The sequence below is a fragment of the Pan troglodytes genome, chromosome 13 (genome assembly GCF_028858775.2).
Source record: "Pan troglodytes isolate AG18354 chromosome 13, NHGRI_mPanTro3-v2.0_pri, whole genome shotgun sequence".
Classification (NCBI taxonomy): Eukaryota; Metazoa; Chordata; class Mammalia; order Primates; family Hominidae; genus Pan; species Pan troglodytes.
The window spans coordinates 45,950,158-45,973,109 of record NC_072411.2 but is presented as its reverse complement, the minus strand read 5'-3'; the positions used below and the strand labels follow the sequence as shown (position 1 = coordinate 45,973,109).

Genomic DNA, 22,952 nt, shown 5'->3' with positions numbered 1-22,952 from the left:
AGTTTTTGTTGTTTGCAGATAATCCAGATTAATATCCTCAGTTATAGCTACTACTGAGATAACTGACATTACTGAGATTATTTAAATTTTAGATAACTTTTGATAAATAGAGATATAATTTGCTTTTACCGTCAAAGTTATTTTTTACTTTTTTTATTTATTCATTTAATGTATGTGAAAAGATGACTTGGGTTTTAGAAATATTATTTTTTTACTCTTCTAGATGCGCAGCATATATTGGCCATAACAAATTTTTTCAATAATAAGTTTCTAAATATGTTTAATGTCTTACTTTGACATTTATTCATGTGTCCGTTTTTTGTTCATTCTGTAATTCATATAGTCATTAACTTCTTCTTTGTTTATTCAAAAATTATTATTAGGAAACTGATATGTATGTGGAAGACATTGGATTAGAAAGAAAAAAAATGTTAAAACATTTGTAGAACCTCAAATGAAGGTACATTTATTTTCACTTTGTAACATTTTTAAAAGGGGGGCAATGGGACAAAAAGGAGGAACCTGTGGATGTTCCCAGCCTTCTCTTCTTGCTAACAAATTTCCCTGCTTTGCCTGCTTGGTTTTCTCCATTCTTTTTGTTCTGAGGTGAGTCTTGCCTTGACAGACAAGTTCTTTTTGGGCTTTAGGGATGAGAATAGGGAGGAAAGGGAGAAAGAACAAAAGTTCAAAAGATTAAATTTGGAGGAGGAGGTTATCTTGACGTGAGAGTGGAATTTGAAGACAGATATAAAGGAGAAGCAGCAGCTGCTGTGTGTGAACCACTAGATGGGGGAGGCAGAGGGGGATTTTTAAGAATAGCTATGGACTCTGTGCCCTTCATAGTGTTCAAGAAAATAAATGAAGAACTTGAGTCACTTTGAAATTATTTTTAGTTGCTGCACTGTCGTGGGGTTTTTTTTATTTGTTGTTTTAATCATGATGTTGTTCATATGGGTTATTACTTTATAGTATCCAGGGCTCTATTGAATTGCAAGTGACAGAAATTAACTCACACTATTCAGGCATTAAATTTGGCTTATGTGTTGAAAAGTCCTAGGAGATGATCTTTGGGAATATGAGGACCCAGTGCTCAAGCACCACCATACTCTCTGTCCCTTTTTCTCTCACCCTTTCTGTCTCTCTCTCCCTTTCTCTCTGTCCATTTTTCTCTCTCTCTCCATTTTTCTCTCTCTCTCCCTTTCTCTCTCTCTCCATTTCTCTCTCTCTTTCTCTCTCCTTTTCTCTCTCTCTCCCTTTTTTCTCTCTCTCTCTTTCTCTCTCTCTCCCCTTCTCCCCCGCTACTTTCCCTCCCTCTCCCTCCCTCCTTCTCTCTCCTTTCTCCCCTCTATATTGATTTCTTTCTCTAGAAGGCTATGTTGATGTGGTAGGAAAGTTAACTTGTGTGTGTTACCTATGATTCTTACAGACTCAGAAAAGAGAAACTCTCACATCCAGCATCCAAATCAGACTCTGGCAAAAGGGCATTTATTCACCCTGCTTGGGTCACTTTTTTACACTTGTGGTGGGGGATTAGGGAAACTAAGGAAGACATAATTTCAGATGACCACTTCAGTGTTACATTGGAATGGATCCTTCAATCTAGGTTAAAAGAAACTTTCCAGCTGTAGGCAGAGGAATAAGTTGTGCTGTAGTTCACATTGTATCTCTTGTTAAACAAGTCTCTCTTCTTCACTGAGTTATTTCCACTACTATCACCATATGGGGTTGAATTTTAACTTAAATATAGATCTGTAGTGGTCTTTCTAAATGTCTTGCAAAGGACTAGACTCCAAGGTAGATTTGAAATGAAAGCTATTGGATATGCAGAAAAAAGAACATGGGAATAGAGCTGCAAACAAAGTCACAATAAGTGAAGCAAATATTCTCCCCTTGGAAAAATGATGGACTTAAACTTAAACCTCATCTAGAAACACTCAAGTCCTTTGCAGACTTCCTAAGAAGGGAAGATGCTTAGTAGGAGATAAATCTTTTGTTAATGAGACATGCTCAAAATAATTCCCAGTACAATTACAGACATTAAAAAGAGATTGTAGAATTTCTAAGCTACAGAGGTCGGTATGACCACTTAGTGCATTGTGGACTATAGTTCAGGTGTCAAGTATCTGTTAAAAACGAGTTGTGGATTTCTGTGAAACGTTTTTCATTTCCAAGGATAAGAGAGTCAGTTATGGCGGGGGCGGGGGGACATGTCTGAGTTTAACCAGATTGGGAGTGCAAATAGAACCCTGGTATTATTTCATATGCCTAAAAAATACGTATTGGTTCTGAGGTGTTAAAGAGGTCAAGGTCATAAGCCTTGGTTTGAGGAAGGACAGGTCACTAGGATGATGTGCATAACTGTTGATGATCAAAAGTGCCTAAGAAGATACTTGAAGCTCTATAAGACTTTGCTCAGACTATGGAAGAAAGTGGTATATCGTATAGTAAACATAATTGAATAATCTATTGTAAGTAAACAAAATAAAAAACTGTGTACATACAGTTTACTATAGTTATAGTAGACTGAATGATTGTTCCTTATTCCTCCTTGTTCTAGAATTGTGCGTTTTACATTTATGGCCATTTCCATGTGACTTTGTGCTTCCTCTAGAGAAAGCATAGTACTTTCCCAATCCATTACGTCAGGCTTGACCATAGACTTGCTGTAACCTTTGGAACTGGGTTGAAGGACAGTGTTCCTGTTTCAAGCTGAGGCCTTAACAGGCACTGCAATTCTCTTCAACTTCTATCATCCATTGTGATAATACCATAGCCTAGGTAACCAATGGCCCATGGAAAATTTGAAGATACATGAACCCAACTTAATCCAACTCAGCCTGGAGCCCAGAGCTGGGAACCTGAAGTTGAGTTTTGTATAAGCAAACTGCAGCATCTCACAGATCTGTGAGGGAGGCATTAATGCTTGCTGTTTTAAGCTACTAAATGTTGGGGTGGTTTTTTATGTAGCATTATTGTAGCAATAGCTGACTGAGAGACTAGTATTTTTTCCCTCTCCCTGTAAGTGTTTTGAAATTGATGGTATATCTAACAATTCATAGCATTGTAGGATGAAAGAAATTCAGTAATTACATGGGTAATCATTTAATTAGAATTATGAGAAGTGGTATGAGAAGGGGCAAAAAACACAAAACACAGAGACGTAACCCAATCTGAGAGTCAGGAAAGGTTTTTCTGAGGAAGTAACGTTGAAGCTGAGATCTGGCCTTTGGCTAAACAAGGTTGGAGGATGGGGAGCATTCTATCTGAAGGGAGCAGTTTTTGCAAAGCCCTTGAGGCAAAAAAAGAGCTCACTGTATACTGAGAAGTATCCGGAAAGCAGAGAGAAATCAGGCAAATGACAGAAGAGAAGTTGATGAGGCTCAGTTTCACTCTGTGTGATAGGCTGAACTGTGTCTCCCCATAGATTCACATGTTGAAGCCCTACCTCCTACACCTTGGAATGTGACTGTTTGGAGATAAGGCCTGCAGAGAGGTAATTAAGGTAAAATGAGGTCATGTGGGTGAGCCTAAATCCAAGACTGGTATCTTTATAGGAAGAGGAGATTAGGACACCCAAAGGAAAGACCTTGTGAAGACACAGAGAGAAGACAGCCATTCAAAAGGAGAAAGGCCTCAGAAGACATCAGCCCTGCCAACACCTTGATCTTGGACTTCCAGCTTCCAGAACTATAAAAAATCAATTTGTTGTCTAAGGCACCCAGTCTGTAGTATTTTGTTAGGGAAGCTCTCAGAAACTAATAAACACAGTATGCCCTGGTCTAAGTATGGTGCCCATACATAGTAGAATGTGAATTGACCAGATTTAGATATCAGGAAGATTTCTCTGGCTGCAATAGAAATGGGTTGGAAAGGGGGAGCAGGAGGAGGTTGTCACAGTAGTCCAGGGGAACATGATGGTGTCTTAGACCAAGGTGAGGCAGTGGAGATGGAGACAAGTGGATTGGTTGAAGATAGATACATTCAGTAGATAATGTATCTACCAACCAGGCTTGGTGATTGATTAGACAAGGAAGGTGAAGAGGCCATCAAGATGACATTCTGGTTTGTAAAACAGGAAACATGGAGTAGGACTAGATTTGGGAAGAGGCTCACCAGTGTGGTTTGGGACAAATTGTGTTTGAAGCAACTTCCAGTTATAGGACTATAGTGGTCTAGATACCCTGAGTATTCTCCCACTACAAATGCTAGAATGCTAGATACCATAAAATAAATAATCTTAATAGCTGAGTTTGGAAGAAAGAGAAATCATCAGGGTTGCCAAAAGGAAGAGAGAACTGAGAACCCAAACAGCTGTTGCATAAGCTCACATGGCAGGAGTATGGCTGGTGTGGACTTGGGAGGTTGTTATGGTCTCAGAAATCTAGAGGTTTTCGGCCAGGCGCAGTGGCTCATGCCTGTAATCCCAGCACTTTGGGAGGCCAAGGCTGGTGGATCATGAGGTCAGGAGATCAAGACCACCCTGGCTAACATGGTGAAACCCCGTCTCTACTAAAAATACAAAAAAAATTAACTGTGCGTGGTGGCAAGCGCCTGTAGTCCCAGCTACTCAGGAGGCTGAGGCAGGAGAATGGTGTGAACCCAGGAGGCGGAGTTTGCAGTGAGCCGAGATCACACCACTGCACTCCAGCCTGGGCTACACAGGCAGACTCCGTCTCAAAAAAAATAAAATAAATAAATCTAGAGGTTTTCATTCATTTTCAAACTCACAGAGACAGAAGACAAGGCCTTGGAAATTCTGGAGGGAGGTGGGGTGGGGTGTTGAGCCTGAACCTCTTATGTAAATCCAGGATCATTTAAGGGCTATCCCTTCAGTGAATTGGTAAGATTAAAATAATATATACACAAGCACAAAGAGAAAACAAGGAAGCTTGTCTATCTAGGTCTGGGCAGAGAGTGGAAAATAAGCCTCTCCAGAGAATTTGTAATCACAGACATGTACCTCCTACGAGCTCAGTGTCCAGATTTCATGCCCCGAAAAATCTCATGTTCAGATGTCAACATTTTCCCAGCAGAAGCAAACGGAGAACAAATCTGGTGTGATTAAAACATCATCCCAGGCCACACATGATTCCTCCAGATGAAGCCTATTAAAGATGAGCTCACCATTCAAAATTACAAAACACACAGGGAAACAATCCACCTTGAGAGACTTAGAAAAGAGTAAAAACAGCAGAATCATACCCCCAAGGAATCTGAGATAATAGAACTACCAAAGGTGGATTATAAGATACCTAAAGTTTAAAATGATTAAAACTAAAGAGAAATAAAAAGTATTAATAAATAAGATGCAGATAGATTTGAAAAAGAATCAATTAGAAATTCTAGAAATGTAAAATAAAGCTTTTGAAGTACATTAAATGGTTTTAAGGGCATATTAGTTACAGCTTAGAGGAAATTCATAAACTAGAAAATAAATCTAAGGTTATTAAGGCATACATATATAAAGACATATATATACACACACACTACATGTACATATAAGGCATCTAGTCTATCCAATGTGTATATAAATTTCTTTCTAAATACATACATACACAGATATATACATAAAGGTTAGAATAAAGAAATTTCTGAATAGGAATTTCATAAAGACTCTGTAGAGGGAATTAGAGAAACTTTGCATATCAAATCAGATTACCTTTGAATGAATAATAATAAGATTGACAAGAGACTTCTTAATAGCAACATAATAGGAAAAATAAAATAACATCTGTAAAATGTTGAGAGAAAGTAGCTACCAATCAGCAGTTCTATATCTATATATATTTTATATCCTATGTATATGTTATTCAAGAATTAGATCCAATACAAATATTTATTTCCAGATAATAAATGAGAAGCTATGATTCACAGAACTTTGTTGAAAACCAAGTCAGAATGTTCTTCAATAGAAAGAAATTGAATCCAGAAAAGAATAATGTAAAAGAAGCAATAGTGACAAAATAAAATAGCAAATATGTAGATAAATCTAAGCAAGTATTTCTGAATAAAAACAAAATGGAACATTTTTTAACTTTACAGTAGTTATTTCTGAGGGGAGGAAGGCAAAACTGGACAGGTCAACCCTATGAGTAATGTTTTATTTCTTAAGTTGAAGGGTGAAACAGAGGCTATGATTCTATAAGTCTTTATTTCTTTTTGTCTTAAATATACCATAAGAAATTTAGAAATAAATAAATGGCTTTTTTTTTAAAGTTCAGTGGATACAAGGGTCTGAAAGATAGTAACATTTAAGACAGGTAGGGAATAATCAGACTTTAAGTGTCTTTATATTCTTGTATAGTTTAGATGAAGGGTAGACATATTCATTAACTCTAAGCCTTACAAAGCTAGGGTAAAAGAACAGAAATAAAATATGTTATTTCCAAACAAGAAGAAATTAAGAAAAAAACTTAATTGGCCCCCAAATGAACAAGAAAGCAGGAAAACATAAGGGCAGCAAGTAGAAACACAAAATATAATGGTGAAGATAAGTCCAAATACACAAAGCATTACAATAAATTAAACACTCTAATGTTGCCAGCTAAAACAGATATTGAAAGATTGAATTTTAAAAATTCAGGTAAATGGTGTTTACTAAGGACACATCCAAACCTTAAGGGCATAGAAAGATTGGAAGCAAAATTCTAGGAAAAGAAAAACCAGCAAGTACTAACTGGAAAAGGAAAGTCTTACATTAATATTAGAAAAATAGACTTTAAGGCAAAAACCATTATTGAAGCATTGTTAAGAATAACAGTGGCTAGTGCATAATTTGGAAAAGTATAAGTCACCTGAAAGACATAGCAATTCTAAACTTGTATGCACCAAATAACATACATTCAAAATATGTGACACAGAAATTGATCAAATTGTGAGGGAAAATTTAAAAATCTACAACCTTAGTGGAAAATTTTTAACACTCTTCTCTCACTAATTGGTAGATCAAGCAGACAAAATCTTAGGATATAGAGGATTTGAACACACAAATTTTAAGTTTAATATGATGGATATATATTGAATCTTGAACCCAACAGTTTGAGAATATGAAAATTTTCAAGTACACTTGAAGCGTTTACCAAATTGACCACTACGATGGTTAATTTTAGGTGTCAACTTGACCAGATTAAGGGATACCCAGACAGCTGGTAAAGCATTATTTCTGAGTACGTCTGTGAGGGCATTTACAGACGTGATTAGTGTTTGAATCAGTGGATTGAGTAGGAAAGATCTGCCCTTACTCAATGTGGTGGACACCATCCAGTCAGCTGAGGGCCCAAATAGAACAAAAAGGCAGAGGAAAGCTGTATTAGTTTGTTTTTACGCTGCTGATAAAGACTATACCCAAGACTGGGCAATTTACAAAAGAAAGAGGTTTAATGGACTTACAGTTCCACGTGGCTGGGGAGGCCTCATAATCATGGTGGAGGAGCAAGCCATATCTTACAAGGATGGCAACAGGCGAAAAGAGAGAGAGCTTGTACAGAGAAACTCCCATTTTTCAAACCATCAGATCTTGTGAGACTTACTATCATGAGAACAGCACAGGAAACACCCGCCCCCATGATTCAATTACCTCCCACCATGTTCCTCCCACAAAATGTGGAAATTGTGGGAGTTACAATTAAGATGAAATTTGGGTGGGGACAGAGACAAATCATATCATCCCACCCCTGGCCCTTCTCAAATCTCATGTCCTCACATTTCAAAACCAATCATGCCTTCTCAACAGTTCCCCAAAGTCTTAACTCATTTCAGCATTAACTCAAAAGTTCACAGTCCAAAGACTTATGTGAGACAAGACAAGTCCCTTCTGCCTATGTGCTTGTAAAATCAAAAGCAAGTTAATTACTTCCTAGATACAATGAGGGTAAAGGCATTGGGTAAATACAGCTGTTCCAAATGGGAGAAACTGGCTAAAACAAAAGAGCTACAGACCCCATGCAAGTCCGATATCCAGCAGGACAGTCAAATCTTAAAGCTCCAAAATTACATCCTTTGACCCCACATCTCACATGCAGGTCACACTGATGCAGGAGGTGGGTTCCCAGGGTATTGGACAGCTCTGCCAGGTCCTTTGCAGGGTACAGCCTCCCTCACAGCTGCTTTCACGGCTGGCATTGAGTGTCTGTGGCTTTTCCAGGTGCACAGTGCAAGCCGTCAGTGGATCTACCATTCTGGGGTCTGAAGGATGGTGGCCCTCTTCTCACAGCTCCACTAGGCAGTGCCCCAGTAGGGTGTCTGCATGGGGGCTCTGACCCCACATTTCCCTCTGTACTGCCCTAGCAGAAGTTCTCCATGAAGGCCCCACCCCTGCAGCAAACTTCTCTCTGGACATCCAGGCATTTCTACACATCCTCTGAAATCTAGGTGGAGGTTCCCAATACCCAATTCTTGACTTCTTGAGCACTATCAGGTTCAACACCACATGGAAGCTGCCAAGGCTTGTGGCTTATACCCTCTGAAGCTGCAGCCTGAGTTCTGTGGGGGCCCCTTTCAGCCATAGCTGGAGCAGCTGGGACACAGGGCACCAAGTCCCCAGGCTGCACACAGCACAGGGACCCTGGGCCTCACCCATGAAACCACTTTTTCCTTCTAAGCCTCCAGGCCTGTGATGGGAGGGGCTGCTGTAAAGACCTCTGAAGTGCTCTAGAGACATTTTCCCCATTGTCTTGGTCATTAATATTCAGCTCCTTATTACTTATGCAAATTTCTGCAGCTGGCTTGAATTTCTCCTCAGAAAATGATATTTTCTTTTCTATCACATAGGCTGCAAATTTTCTGAACTTTTGTGCTCTGCTTCCCTTCTAAAAGTGAATGCCTTTAACAGCACCCAAGTTGCTTCTCGAATGCTTTGCTGCTTAGAAATTTCCTCCACCAGATACCCTAAATCGTCTCACTCAAGTTCAAAGTTCCACAAATCTCTAGGGCAGGGGCAAAATACCACCAGTCTCTTTGCTAAAATATAACAAGAGTCACCTTTGCTCCAGTTTTCAACAAGTTCCTCATTTCCATCTGACACCACCTCAGCCCGGACTTTATTGTACTTATTGCTATCAGCGTTTTGGCAAAGCCATTTAATAAGTCTTTAGGAAGTTCTAAACTTTCCCACATTTTCCTGTCTTAGTTTCTGAGTCCTCCAAACTTCCAACCGCTGCCTGTTACCCAGTTTCAAAGTCACTTCAACATTTTTGGGTATCTTTTCAGTAGAACCCCACTCCTGGTACCAACTTATTGTATAAGTTTGTTTTCTTACTGCTGATAAAGACATATCTGAGACTGAGCAATTTACAAAAGAAAGATGTTTAATGGACTTACAGTTCCATGTCACTGGGGAGGCCTCATAATCATGGTGGAGGAGCAAGTCACATCTTACATGGATGGCAGCAGGCAAAGAGAGAGTGAGTTTGTGCCAGGAAAATCCCATTTTTAAAACTATTAGATTTCATAAGACTTATTCACTATCATGAGAACAGCATGGGAAAGACCCACCCCCATGGTTCAATTACCTCCCACCAGGTTTCTCCTGCAAAACATGAGAATTGTGGGAGTTACAATTCAAGATGAGACTGGGTGGGGACACAGCCAAACCATATCAAAAAGTGAACTCTTTTTCTTTCTCTCTGTTCTGGAGGTAGGATACCTTTCTTCTGCCCTGGGACACCAGAACTCCAGATTCTCTAGTCTTTGGACTCCAAGACTTACCTCAGTGGCTACCCCCCGCACCCACCAGGTTCTAAGGTCTTTGGCCTCAGACTGAGAGTTACACCATTGGCTTCCCTAGTTCTTAGGCTTTTGGACTTGGACCAAGCCATGCTACTGGCTTTCCTGGTTCTCCATCTTGCAATGGCCTATTGTGGGTTTTCTCAACCTCCATAAGCACATAAGCCACTATCCCTAATATGTCCCCTTGCATATATCTATATGTCTTTCTGTGTGTGTGTGTGTGTGTGTTTGTGTGTGTGTGTATTCATTGGTTCTGTCTCTATGGAGAACCCTGACTAATACAATCACTAATTGGGCTTTAAAGAAAACCTCAACAAATATAAGAGGTGATCTGAATATTATTAATTTAGAAATTAGAAAGTAGATTTCAACACAATGTTACTAAATTAGAAATAAAAAACAAAAATCCTCAATATATTTGAAATGTAAAATATATATAAAGTAAGTTATGACTTGAAGAATTTCAGGAGATGAAAATATCAAATGGCAAAACTTGAGTCATATTCCTTCTACTTCCTGAAAAATTCAATCCTGAAGCCATTAGGTGGGATAGACCAAGATAGGAGGAGCTGCAGTGTCCAGAGGTGGTATCAGAGCCCATGGACAATAAGAACATCACTCTGGGATGGCAGGCATCCTCGCATGGGGAATCAGCCTTAACAGGGTGAGGAAATATTCACACAGGCAGTTGATGTGTTTGGGGAAGTCAGAGTCCAAACAGGGAGAGGAGGACATCTGTGTAGGGCAAGGGTTCATAGTGGGGATGGAGATAGATTGCATAAAGTGGGGTTGATTGCATAAGGAAATATCAGAAAAATTATGGAAGCTAGCCTTCTCACCAATAGAGAAGGGATCTACATATATAGCAAGAGAGAAAACTAGAATGAACGTGTGAAATTGCAGGTGTCAGCATGGACTCATGGTATTCAATATATAGAGATAGACATAGAAATTAATTTAGATGTAAATATGTGGTATACACACACATATACCTATCTGGGATAGGACCTGGAAGTAGCAACACTCCAACAAGAGCATGTACAGCACCCACATCTTGGCTTTGAGGTACCATTTTACATAAAAGGAAATAGGACTTGGAGAAATGGCTGATTCTGGGCCTAGAGGAGAAAAAAAATTCAAGAAACCCTGGAACTTATTGTGCCAGAAGCAAGGAAGTATTTTTATAATGATAAAGATATGTCAAAAGGACTTAGAAGCCAACCTAAAAGGGTTCTTACTGACCAAATTGGCCATAATTTGAGTGCCAAAATTGATACTGATAGTATCAGTAATAGTAACTTATGATATTAAGTAAAATATGAGGCCTTACAAACATAAATAAATGAGAAAATTAAAATGTGATGAGGAGTGAGATATTTACATAGTACTATGGTTTAAATGTATGTGTTCCTCCAAAATTCATGTTAGAAACTAATACTCAGTTTGTAAGTATTAAGAAGTGATTATGTCATGAGGGCTCTGCCCTCAAGAATGGATTAGTGTTCTTATAAAAGAGGTTGAAGGAAGCCTAGTGAGTTTTTGCCTCTTTTTGCCCTTCTGCCTTCTGCCCTTGAGGACTTAGAAACAAGGTGCCATTTTGGAATTACAGAGCAGCTGTCATCAGACACCAAATCTGCCACCACCTCAGTCTTAGACTTCCCCGCCTCCGGAACTGGGAGACATAAATTTCTGTTGCTTTGAAGTTACCCAGTCTCCAGTGTTTTAGCAGCATGAACAGACTAAGACACATAGTTTCAAAGTACCTTCCCCCAAAGGGGGATAAAGGTAACTTTATGGTGGAGGAGTCTAGCAGATATCTCTTTCATGAAATGGTCAAAGTGAGTATCAGTTACTGAAAGCACTCATGACCTGGTAAAATGCATTGAGAAGAACACAGCATCACTGCTATGGTATTATAACCTGAATCTATTATAAAGAAACATCAGACAAACTTAACTGTGGGAAATTCTATAAAGTAACTGAACTCATCCTGAAAAGTATTGAAGTCATAAAAGTCAACAATGGACTGAAGAATATTCTAGGCTGAAACAGACTAAAAAGATATATTAGCTAAATGCATTGTGTGATTCTGAACTGGATCCTTTTATTTCAAAAAATATCATTGCATTAATTGGTGAACCTGGAATGTGGTCTGTAGACTAAAGAGAATTGTATCCAAGTTCCTATCTGATTTTATTGGTTGTTTTGCAGATAATAAATTCTTATTAGTAGAAAACACACATGAAAGTGTTTGGGGGCTAATGAACCATGGGGTTAATTTACAAGGAAAAACAAAATATTTGTACTATATGTACAACTTTTTTGTAAATTTTTATTGTTTCAAAATTTAAAGAAAACACCCAATAGCAAAATTTTATAATGCATGATGTGGTTTAAGTTGTACCAAGAGGTAAATGTACAGCCTTCACAATTTATAATTAAAAAGAAGAAAGATGAAAATTAGAGCTAGATGAGGTGGCATGTCCCACTCACTAGAAAGGCTGAGGAGGATTGCTTGAGCCTGGGCGGGAGTTCCGGGCAGTAGTGCACTATGATCACACCTGTGAATAGCCACTGCACTCCAGCCTAAACAACATAATGAGGCCCTGTCTCAAAGAAAGAAAGGAAGGAAGCAAAGTAGTGAATTAACTGTTCTAGTCAATATGTTAGGGAAAAAATTATAAACTCTTAAGAAAAGGAAATTAAAATGTCAAACAACAAAATTAATGAACTAGAAGACAAAGAAACAAGAGAGAGGATAAGTGATGACCTTTATTCACCTTTGGGCAGTAGCTAAGGCTTTCTTCACCTGTGTAAAAAATGGATGCCACAGCAGAAAGAGGAAAAAAGAGTCAGTTCTCAGTTTTTTGAATTTCAAGCCCCTTGGCATTTGTGTATTACACGGGAAGGCCCTAAAGATCTCAAGACATGACATTAATTTCATGGACAAAAGAAGGAAAGCACAGAGAACAGAGCTTTGATGTTGGTGGCATCTCTGTGAAGGGACTTTGTGCCCTGACCCTCTCACCTAAGTTGGGAGAAATGCCCATAGGGCAGGAGAATCTGGCAGCAAAAAACTCTGTGGTCTTATATCTTGGGAGGCCAAGGAGGCCTTCAGCCTCACCAGTTCCAATTCCTCCGTGCTCGCCATAGCAAAGGAGCAGTAGGAGAGAGGTGATTATGTGGGGTGTTCAGGTAACCAGCCTGAGAACGCTTCTGCATTCCCGACATCCCAATGGGTCTCCGAACAAGTCACATAGCTTCTGTAGGCCAAAAATGCTGAGCGGGATTTGGCCTAAGAGGCCTCATAGTGGGTATAGTAAGGTTAGGGTTAGGGTGGGTTTAGATAGGATGGTAGCATCTCAGAGACTTGCTTGAATTGACACTGGGGGACCAGAATGGGCACAATATCTCTGTTGATGTCAGCATGAAGAGATGATGACTTGTCCCCTTGTTCCTCCATAAGCTACCTTCAACAGAGTTCTAAAAATAACCCAATGGCTCTTTTATAAGTTATGAGACGCATGGATGGATGGATGGATGAACGGATGGATGGACGGATGGATGGACAAATGAATAATAAACGGGAAATCCCTAAAGTACATCAATTTAAAAGCAACTATGTTTCAGGACTTCACCTGGGAAAGCCACCTAGTAGAAAGCCAAACTACCCTCATTCTCTTGTGCCCATCTTCACACTGCTTTCCAAGATAGCAGCAATGAAGTGTGGGAAAAGAATAGATTCTTATATCCTTTATTGTTCTGCAGCTGAAATAGTCCCAAGGTCAGTCAATAAGCAAGTGGCTTTGCCAAACGGCACATTAGAAAAAAAAAAATCATTGGGAGCTTCAGAAACTGACAAGTGTTTAAAAAAAGATGTGTCTTCCAAGTTTGCTTTTTACTGAAGAAAAATAAAGGGCATTGGAATTATTTTCTGCCCTGTTTGGAATCTTATATTTTTATCTTGGTCTTTCTTGGTTTTTATTTGTATACTTAGGGAGATCTTAGTGGGAGCAAATGTGTAATTCTAAAGCAGTCTACAAATGTACACTCACAGTGCATAACCAAACCACAATTTTATGCAGATTTTTTTCTCTGTCTTAGATTCTGCAGTTCTTAAAGGAAAATGTGAATGCAATGGTGTGTCACAACTGCGATTAGAGAAGTCCAAGGGAAAAGAGTACAACATGCTGATCAACCTTGGCATTCCCCACATACAGCATGATTATATTGTAATACTGTTTGATGCAATTGTATGTTTGATCAGCTTCAAGAGATGAATATCACCTCACTTCAAACAATATGATACAGTCTCATTGTATGGAATTATGGCTGCTGTCAATCAGCATATGGCATAACCCTTAAAGTGCCATCTTTGGGGAATGTCATAAAAATGATTGCAACACTTGCATTAATTAGTAAGTTTTTGCACTAAAACCAAGCAAAACCTGTCAAGACAATGTATCTTCTATATCTCTGTTCATTTTTGTTATCATAAAATCATGTATATAACCCATACATGCATACACTCAGCTGATTAGCTGAACTTGTTAGAACAGCCATGCTAATAAAAATATTATAAGTGTGAGCCCCTCTGTATGGATCATTAAGCTATCTTTTCCATGTTTTGTTTGATGATCCCAAATATACATCTGCTTTGAACCAACTATCTTATCATAGTGAGAGATAGGTGGAAAGTAAGGACAAACATTAGATTATCATCAGGTCTATGGTCTCAAAAAAACTCAAAATTTAAGCTTGACAAATGACGAATAATGGCATGTGGACATGTTTACATGTGGTAAATATAAAATCAGTCTTTGGAATGTCATTAATTTCACATTGTCAAGGTTCATGGACACAGCATTTTGAGGAAATAAGAATTGTGATCTATTTTTACTTCGGCTATGAAATAATTTCCCTCTTGTTTGAAGATATTTATTATTTGTTATTGTCTTGGTCTCAGGTTTTGCCATCATCACCTAGTAATACATGATTTTACGACCTTGACCTGAGACTTCACACACTTTCCCAAGGAGACTAATACCAGATTCAACCATGTTTGTTGATTGTCTATATCACTAGAGTATTATGAACCTTTTCCCAAGGAATTCCTCACTCATCATGTCTCTTGGCATCCTTCCTACTTTTCCAGTGTCCTTTACTCCTTTATGAACTGAGCAATTATTGCTGTGATAGACTTCTAAAATGGCCCCAATGTTTTCTGTCTTCTGGTATTCCTGATCTTATGGAATCCCCTCCCTTTGAATGAGGACTGGTCCTAGTGACTTCTTTCTACTGAATAGAATATGGCCAGAGTTATTGGATGCCACTTCCAAAATTAGGTTATAAAAGACTGTGACTTCAGTCTTGCTAGCAGAGTCCCTTTCTCTCTTGCTGGCTTTGATAAAGTGCATTTCCATGTTAGAAAGCCCCACATGGCAAGAATCTGAGGGAAGCCCCTGGCCAACAGCCAGCGAGGAACTGAGACCCTCTTTCCAGTCACCTATGAGGAACAGAATCCTGCTCAGCTACCACTGAGTAAGCTTGGAAAGGGATCCTGTCTCAGTTGAACTTTGATGTGACTGTGCCACCAGCTGATATCTGAATTGCAGCCTTGTAAGAGATCCTAAAGCAGAGGACCCTGCTAAGCTATGCCCGGATTCTAAAGCAGAGAACCCTGCTAATTTGTGCCCGGATTCCAAATCCACAGAGTCTGTGGAGTAATACATGTTTGTGGTTTTAAGCCACTAAACTTTGGGTTTATTTGGGACAACTAACACACCTTCAGTTGTCCCTCGGTATCAAGGGGATTGATTCCAGAACCCATGCAGATACCAAAATCCACTGATGGTCAAGTCCTTTTGTATAATAAAATGCAGTAGTATTTGCATATAACCAGTGCACATCTCTAGAATACTGATAATGCCTAATACAATGTAAATGCTGTGGATATAGTTGTTACACTGTGTTGGTTTTTAAAATTTGTATTTTTATTGTTGTATTATTTTTATTTACCGAGTATTTTCTATCCTTGGCTGGTTGAGTTCACAGATGTGGAACCCGCAGGTGTGGAGGGCCAACTGCACAGCTTCTTTTGTAGTGACGAGTAAAATAGTGCAGGGGGGTAGGCATCATCACATTTGAGCCTTCAAAATATGGAAGGTTTCATACTACTGGCAGGTTTTGTGGAAATGCTGACCAGGTCCACAAAGACTTATGTGTAGTCTCTATGACCTTCCAGTAAAGATCCTACCATCATTCATGGGCAAGAATATTGACCAGTGTTTACACTTTGGGTTAGGATTGTAAAGTGTTGAAGTATAAAGCTGTCCTTTCTTTTTCCAACGCAAGTTTTGACATACTGGGACTGTGGAAATATCACATGGTATGTATTAATGTCACCAGTGCTACACAGACACACCTGTCTTGCTTTATAGATTCTTTCTCACATCCTCATATTATGTTGGCAGCTTGTTGAATTCTAGGCTTTGGGGTAGAATTTTTGACAATTCTACTAGAAGCTTGAAAAAATGAGAGGTAGATTGTCTTCTGTGATGATTTGAAGAATAGGTATTACAACAGGGTTATATAATTTGTGAAATATTTTATTATTTACTCAATTATCCACATTTATAGAGGCCACCAGTGATGAAAAGTATTTACAACAGTCAATAATCAAACACTTTTTATTTTGAGATTTAATACATGTATTAAATCTCTGCTGAGTGTTTTTAACCTAATATTACGAATGTACTGTTTCATTGATTCATAGCTCTGCTGGTGTAGAGACAACTCAGTCAGGAGCTGGCTGGCAGAAGGAAGTCAGTTTGGTACCGGACATGGTCCCTGGGTGGGCCAGGTGTGATTTATCAAGAATTGATTTATTTGAAAGTTCCCAAGTACACTAGGATTTAAAACAATAATGAAAAAACTACCTTTTTATTAGATTAACAAATATTTTTAAAAAGAATTATACTCCGTTTAGATTATAAGGAAAATGGCTCATGCACAGTTGGTGGGAGTGTAAATTGGCACAACCGTCTTGGAGAGCAATTTGACAAACTACTTCAACACTGTAAGTCCATTTCATGTCTAGGAATTTATGCCAAGAAAATAAATCTGAACTTGCAAAGATGTTAAAAGATGTTTATGAAATCACTGTTTATAAGAATAAAAAATTTATGCAATCTAAATATCTGTCAATAGATTTAAATACATTATGAATTATACAAAATAAAGGCTACAATAACCAGTTAATGAGAAACATTTGTGCCAAAGAGTGGTATCAGCAATCTATTATTAATTTTTAGTTAGTATTAACTACACACACACACACACACACACACACACACACACTATGGCTCCAACCTTGTTTAAAAAAATGACAACCCTATGTAATCATGGGCAAACTACTGAGAGCATACACCTACACCAAATCATTAAAACTGGTTTTCTCTAACAGAGAAATTATTGTGAGATATTTGAATATTTTGCAGCAAGCATGTATTATTTATTAGTCAGAAAATAGCTATTTTCACTTTGAAAAAATTCTAGATATTAATTTTTGTCTTTTGTCTTTTGGACACTGAAAAAAGATTCAACACATAATCATCTGTTTCATTTTGTCCTCCAGTGGCTCATCTATTTTTTATTTCTTAGATCAGTTAGCATTTATTAAGCACCTATCATGTGTCTAGCACTGTGGTTGTCACTAAAGAAACAGATAAATGAGACAATCTCTGACTCAAATGAAGAAGACGTGAATTTCACATGAAATAAGGTTTACCGATGCTCTGTTGGAGTAGATGCAAGATAAGGTGGGGGTCACAGAAGAGAGTGATCAATTTAAAATTATGAAACAATTCATGAATATGTGTGTCATTTTTGCAGGTATTCCATCCACTACAAAATTACAAATATCTTGACACTGATTTTATGGCATATACTTTTAATATCATCTCCATAAGGCCCAGAGTCTAGCTGATGGTGTGCCAAGTATCCAAAAAAATACCTTGGCATTCAATCAAGATAGTCATTGCTGGAGTAGTGCTTTTCGAACTTTTGGAATTTAAGACTCACATTCAAATACTAGAATATGCAGTGGTACATCGGAATGGATTAAAAAATTCGAAGCACACTAAACAAGTAAGTAATAACTTCAGGCATAATAAGTTCTTTGTGTGTTTATAAAGTACCCAGAGTATCCAAGATAAGCTAGTCACATAGTTCCCCCTGAGCACTCAGTCAGTGTTAAGAGTAAAATGTTTATATTCTAATAACACTCGTAGGTTAACTATATTTGTAGGAACACATATGTAATTCATATAGAATATATGTGTAAATACACTTACAGAATGCATACTCGTACATGCATATCCGGGAAGCAAAGATTTAGTAACCACATGCACCTTTTATTACTGCTTTGACGTTTTTTAACTTACCACAGACAGCAAATTGGATGAAAGAGCAACTATCCAAGTCAACATTTCATCAGAACAGACACCAATAAAAGCTAATTCCCAAGGTTTGACGGCACACCCCTACAGGGTGGAGTGCACACCACTAAAGGGTGTGTTACCAGAGACTATGTGCAGAAGCAGAATTGTCGCAAACGTACTGCATCTATTTGTTTTGTTAGCAGCAGCGAATCTGTACAGGTCTGCGGCAGTCTGAGTTATTGCCTCCTCCTCAGAAGAAGTTTGACCGAGGGGCATAAGGCAGAGTGAGAGACCAAGGCAAGTTTTAGAGCAGGAGTGTAAGTTTATTAAAAAGTTTTTTGAGCAGGAATAGTAGGAAGTAAAGTGCACTTAGAAGAGGGCCAAACGGGCGACTTGAGACAGTCAAGTGTGTGGTTTGACCTCTGACTTGGGGTTTTATACATTGGCATGCTTCGGGGGGTTGCGTCCCTTCTCCCCTGATTCTTCCCTTGGGGTGGGCTGTCTGCATGCACAGTGGCCTGCCAGCACTTGGGAGGGGCTGCGTTTGCAGTGTGTTTACTAGAGTTGTGCGCATGCTCACTTGAGGTGTTTTTTCCCTTACCAGTTGAGTGTTTAAACTCTGCCATTTTGCCTCTTAGTGACTTGAGGCATTTTTCCCTTACCAGTCTGGTGTTCCTAGAGGAAGGTCATATACCAGTTAAACTCTGCCATTTTGCCTCTTAGTGTGCATGCTTAAGCCCACTCGTCCAACTCCTGAGATCTTATCGGGAAGCTGCTGATCACCAGTTTCAGGTGTTTCTGTCTGATAGGAGAGGACCGTTCCCTGGCACCAGCTGCAACCAATTATTATTTTAGTGAGACAGCTTAACAACTGCGTGGCCGTCACCTGACATTCCTGGGAGGGCAGCAGCGTCTCCTGCTCTGCTCATTTCTGCCTGACTACCTACTGCAACACTTTCAGTGGAGCCAGTTAGTTGGTATCTTTGTTCGTATTTTTTTTTCTTTTCTTTTCTTTTCTTTTTTGAGACGGAGTTTTGCTCTTGTTGCCCAGAGTAGAGTGCAATGGCACCATCTCAGCTCACCGCAACATCGACCTGCCAGGTTCAAATGATTCTCCTGCCTCAACCTCCCGAGTAGCTAGGATTACAGGCATGCGCCACCACGCCCAGCTGATTTTGTATTTTTAGTAGAAAGGGGGTTTCTCCATGTTGGTCAGGTTGGTCTCCAACTCCCGACCTCAGGTGATCTGCCCACCTCGGCCTCCCAAAGTACTGGGATTACAGGCGTGAGCCACCGCACCAGGCCTGTTCATATTTTTGAAGTGATGATGGTACTTGGAAAAAAAATTATTGGAATAGTTTATTCAGGAAGTACTTGCCCCTTTTGTAAAGGTTTTCATATCTTAAGTACAGAGAATGGTAGAACTCCCACTCTCCTGTTCTCATTTTCCTCAGATGACACACTGAGTGAAGAAAAGAGGTATGACTGTAATCCCAGCACTTTGAGGGGCTGAGATGGAGGGATCACTTGAGGCCAGGAGTTTGAGACCAGCCTGGGCAACATAGCCAGACCATGTCTCTATTAAACAAAACAAAACAAAAAAAAAAAAAAAAAAAAAAAAGGAAAGAAAATTAGGTGGAAGAAGAGAAGTAAAAGACAAGGCAACTGAAGAACAGAAGAGAGAAAGGAGCTGACATTTTGAATGTGAGTACAAGTGCCTCCGTTTCTTCATCTATCACTATGAAAATGTCAGGACATTCTTTGTTAGTAATGACTACTTGGAAAAAGAGTTCTTTGGGATGAATACAGCTATGTGCAACTTAGCTTGAATTACATTCTGCAATCTGTGAGACCAGTGAGACATTGTCCAGTTGAAAAGTCTCTAGGCTTAAATCAAGCTGTACAGGGTCTATGTAGTCCAAGCTTTCGTTAAATGACTGTGCAATCTGGATCACATTATATGTCCTAAGTGTGTTCCAGTATCCCTATTTGTTGAAAAAAGGAGATGTGAGCTACCCATCTCACACGCCTAATGTGAAAGTGTAAGAGACATTGAGTACATGAGACATTTCAGTACAAGTGTTCTGAAAAATTCAAAACCAATGCAAAATTCAGTCTTCAGAACCAAATAAAGTTCATTTTTCCCCCACTAAACCATTAATGAATGACTTCAGTTAATAAAAGGGTGTGACTTGCCAAGGAATGGATTAGTATTCATTATAAAAATTACATTATAATTAATGCACTCATTAATGATCTACCAATCAATATCAATTGAAGGTCTATTATTTTAAGGAGGATGGGCAATTAGCAGTTTGACACCATGAGAAAGAGATAACCAGCTGACTGATAGGTCCCCATCAAGTTTAATTTTAATTTGTTTTAAAAGGATCTTCTTTAGGAGTGAGTTTAGATGCACATCATTCTTTCTTCTTTCAGAAAACGAATATATATGTTGTTTAAAAAGCATATCAGAATGACAAAGAATGCAGTCTGGCATATGTAGCAAGGAATGAGCACATCTTCTAAATGGGCTGGATGGTATGGTGTAAGTTCTATTCTCTCGCACAGTAATATAACTGGATTGCTCTTTAAATTAAGTGAATTTGTATGTCCGCTTTCTCTTAATGGAATCAGTTTTGATATACTCTTTGTTCATGCTGTTACCGGCTTCAGTCTAAGGTTTCTTTGTATTAACTTTTTAAAGTTACATTACAAAGAGGTTTTAAGATTTCCCAATAGGCTTTTATTTAACTGAAGCTTTTGATCTCAAACCTGCTGGGGCCTAGTGAAATCCTTACCAATTCTCCAGTAACTCCTCACTATTGGAATTTGAAAAGACCCATCTGAAGGATTTAACTCCCTGTATGGCTTCAGCCACCCTTCAGATCGTGCTATTCAAGCAGACAGCGAGGGGTTCTAGTGTACCCTTTGTGATCGCTAAGCAGCCTAAGGTGTCCTTTGCAGAAGTTGTACTCCTGAGGAAATAAAAATCAGGAGGACACAGACCTATATACCTTGTTTCCTGCTATCTTCAGTTAAAGGGGGATAGCAGGGGGTCTGCTTAACATCCTTTGCTACCTAAATACCTTTTGGACATGGGAACTCTATAAAAGAACTTTCATTGCATCCATTACCCTACTGCAGTGCATAACAAATTAGATTTAAAAGGCTACTTTTTTTCCCTTACAGCAATTTCCATCATTTTCTTTAAAATTTCAATTTAGTGTCTAGTGACAAAATATTCTATAATGTACTTTAAAACTCTATAATGTCAATTATGCTAACTGAATATCATTTCCAAAGAATTAGGCTTATGTTATTACAGAAAAATCTTAGTTTAAAAGATCAGGTAAAGAGAGAAGTAGAGAACTGATTCATGCTCAAAAGGTGTTAAATATAAAACTAGATAAAACAAATACTGTTTCTGAAAATCTTTTTAAAAATACAAATATGCATTAATTTTCTATTTAACCCTCAACTCCCAGTTTTAGAACAATTTTGTATTTTAAGTTGAAAAATGTTAATGCCAAATATTAACCTATTTTTAGAAAGAGTAAAATAATTCTAAGAAAATTCCCAATTATAGTATTTAGATATCTTTATTTCATTTGAAAACTCCATCGTGCAGAGATTTTAGAACATGTAAACAACAGTAAGCATGAAAAGCAAATAAAACTTCATAAAGAACACAATATTTGCTGCTGTGTGTGGGGAGAACAGATGTAGCTATGCACCACTTCTCCTGTGTAAACATTTATCTTTACCTTTCTATTAACCTGAAGTAAAGCCTTTTCATTATTAAAAAATTATTTAAATTCTATGTTGATAAATAGAAATCAACTTATTCCTATGTTACTTCTTTGTATCGGATGTTACTATCTGGGACAAAGCCTCAAATTAGCTTTATATCACAGAACCAGAAAGAAATGTGTTTCCAGAAGTTGTAAAATGTTTGCCATTTAGTTCCACTGTGATTCGAGGGCATATTCTCTCACACTGTACACGCGCCACATATTACTAGACCTCAGAGGTTCATCCATCTCAGGGTGGTTTCACCCCTTTGGGCTCTCGTGTAACTACAGAAAACCAGTCTTGAACAATCTCAATTCTGAACATGTGGTAGAGTTGTCAGAGAATGTTTTCAGTCTGGGTTTGAGGACTAACGTTACCATACCTTAGAACATGACATAATTGTATCATATCTTGATTTATTAATTTCCATAAACATTTGTTACACATCTTATTTGTACATGTGTAGCTGCCTAGTGGAATGGTATTTTCTGCGTTTAATAATAACTGATTATATGAAGATAAGGTGATATGAATTCTTTCTCTGGAGAAATAGGGCTCAAAGACTTGCAGAACTGTGACAATGGGGGAAATTATGCAAAAAATTTGGATTTTTATGGATAATATAATACAAATGTTACTTAAGATATGTTGTGTTCCAGTAATACTCTGCTCCTTTGTAAAAACAAACAAACAAACAAACAAACAAAAACTATGCATTTTTAATGTGTGGGCAAAAGGTTTAACAAAGTATTTCTCATAATCCAAAATTTACCCTCATCACTCTTATTCATAGTATAAATAGTTACAATTTTGGAGATAGTTAGTCTTGCAATATTTATCATTTTAAAAATATAGATCACCTTTGATTAAAAACATGACACTTTCAAAAATTTAGCCTCTAGGGATACTCACAAAATTGGTATAGCTGTACTTAGAAGAATGTTCATTAGAGCATTATGTGTGAGAATAAAAAATCATGGTCAATCTAAA

General features: G+C 38.2%; 1 long non-coding RNA gene across 1 annotated transcript; it reads left to right on the top strand.

Annotated features, from left to right (window-relative positions):
* Positions 1-279: 279 nt before the first annotated feature.
* Positions 280-22,952, top strand: LOC129143411 (uncharacterized). The gene is made up of 2 exons (XR_008546789.1): positions 280-17,874; positions 19,622-22,952. It is a non-coding gene; the product is annotated as an uncharacterized LOC129143411 (long non-coding RNA).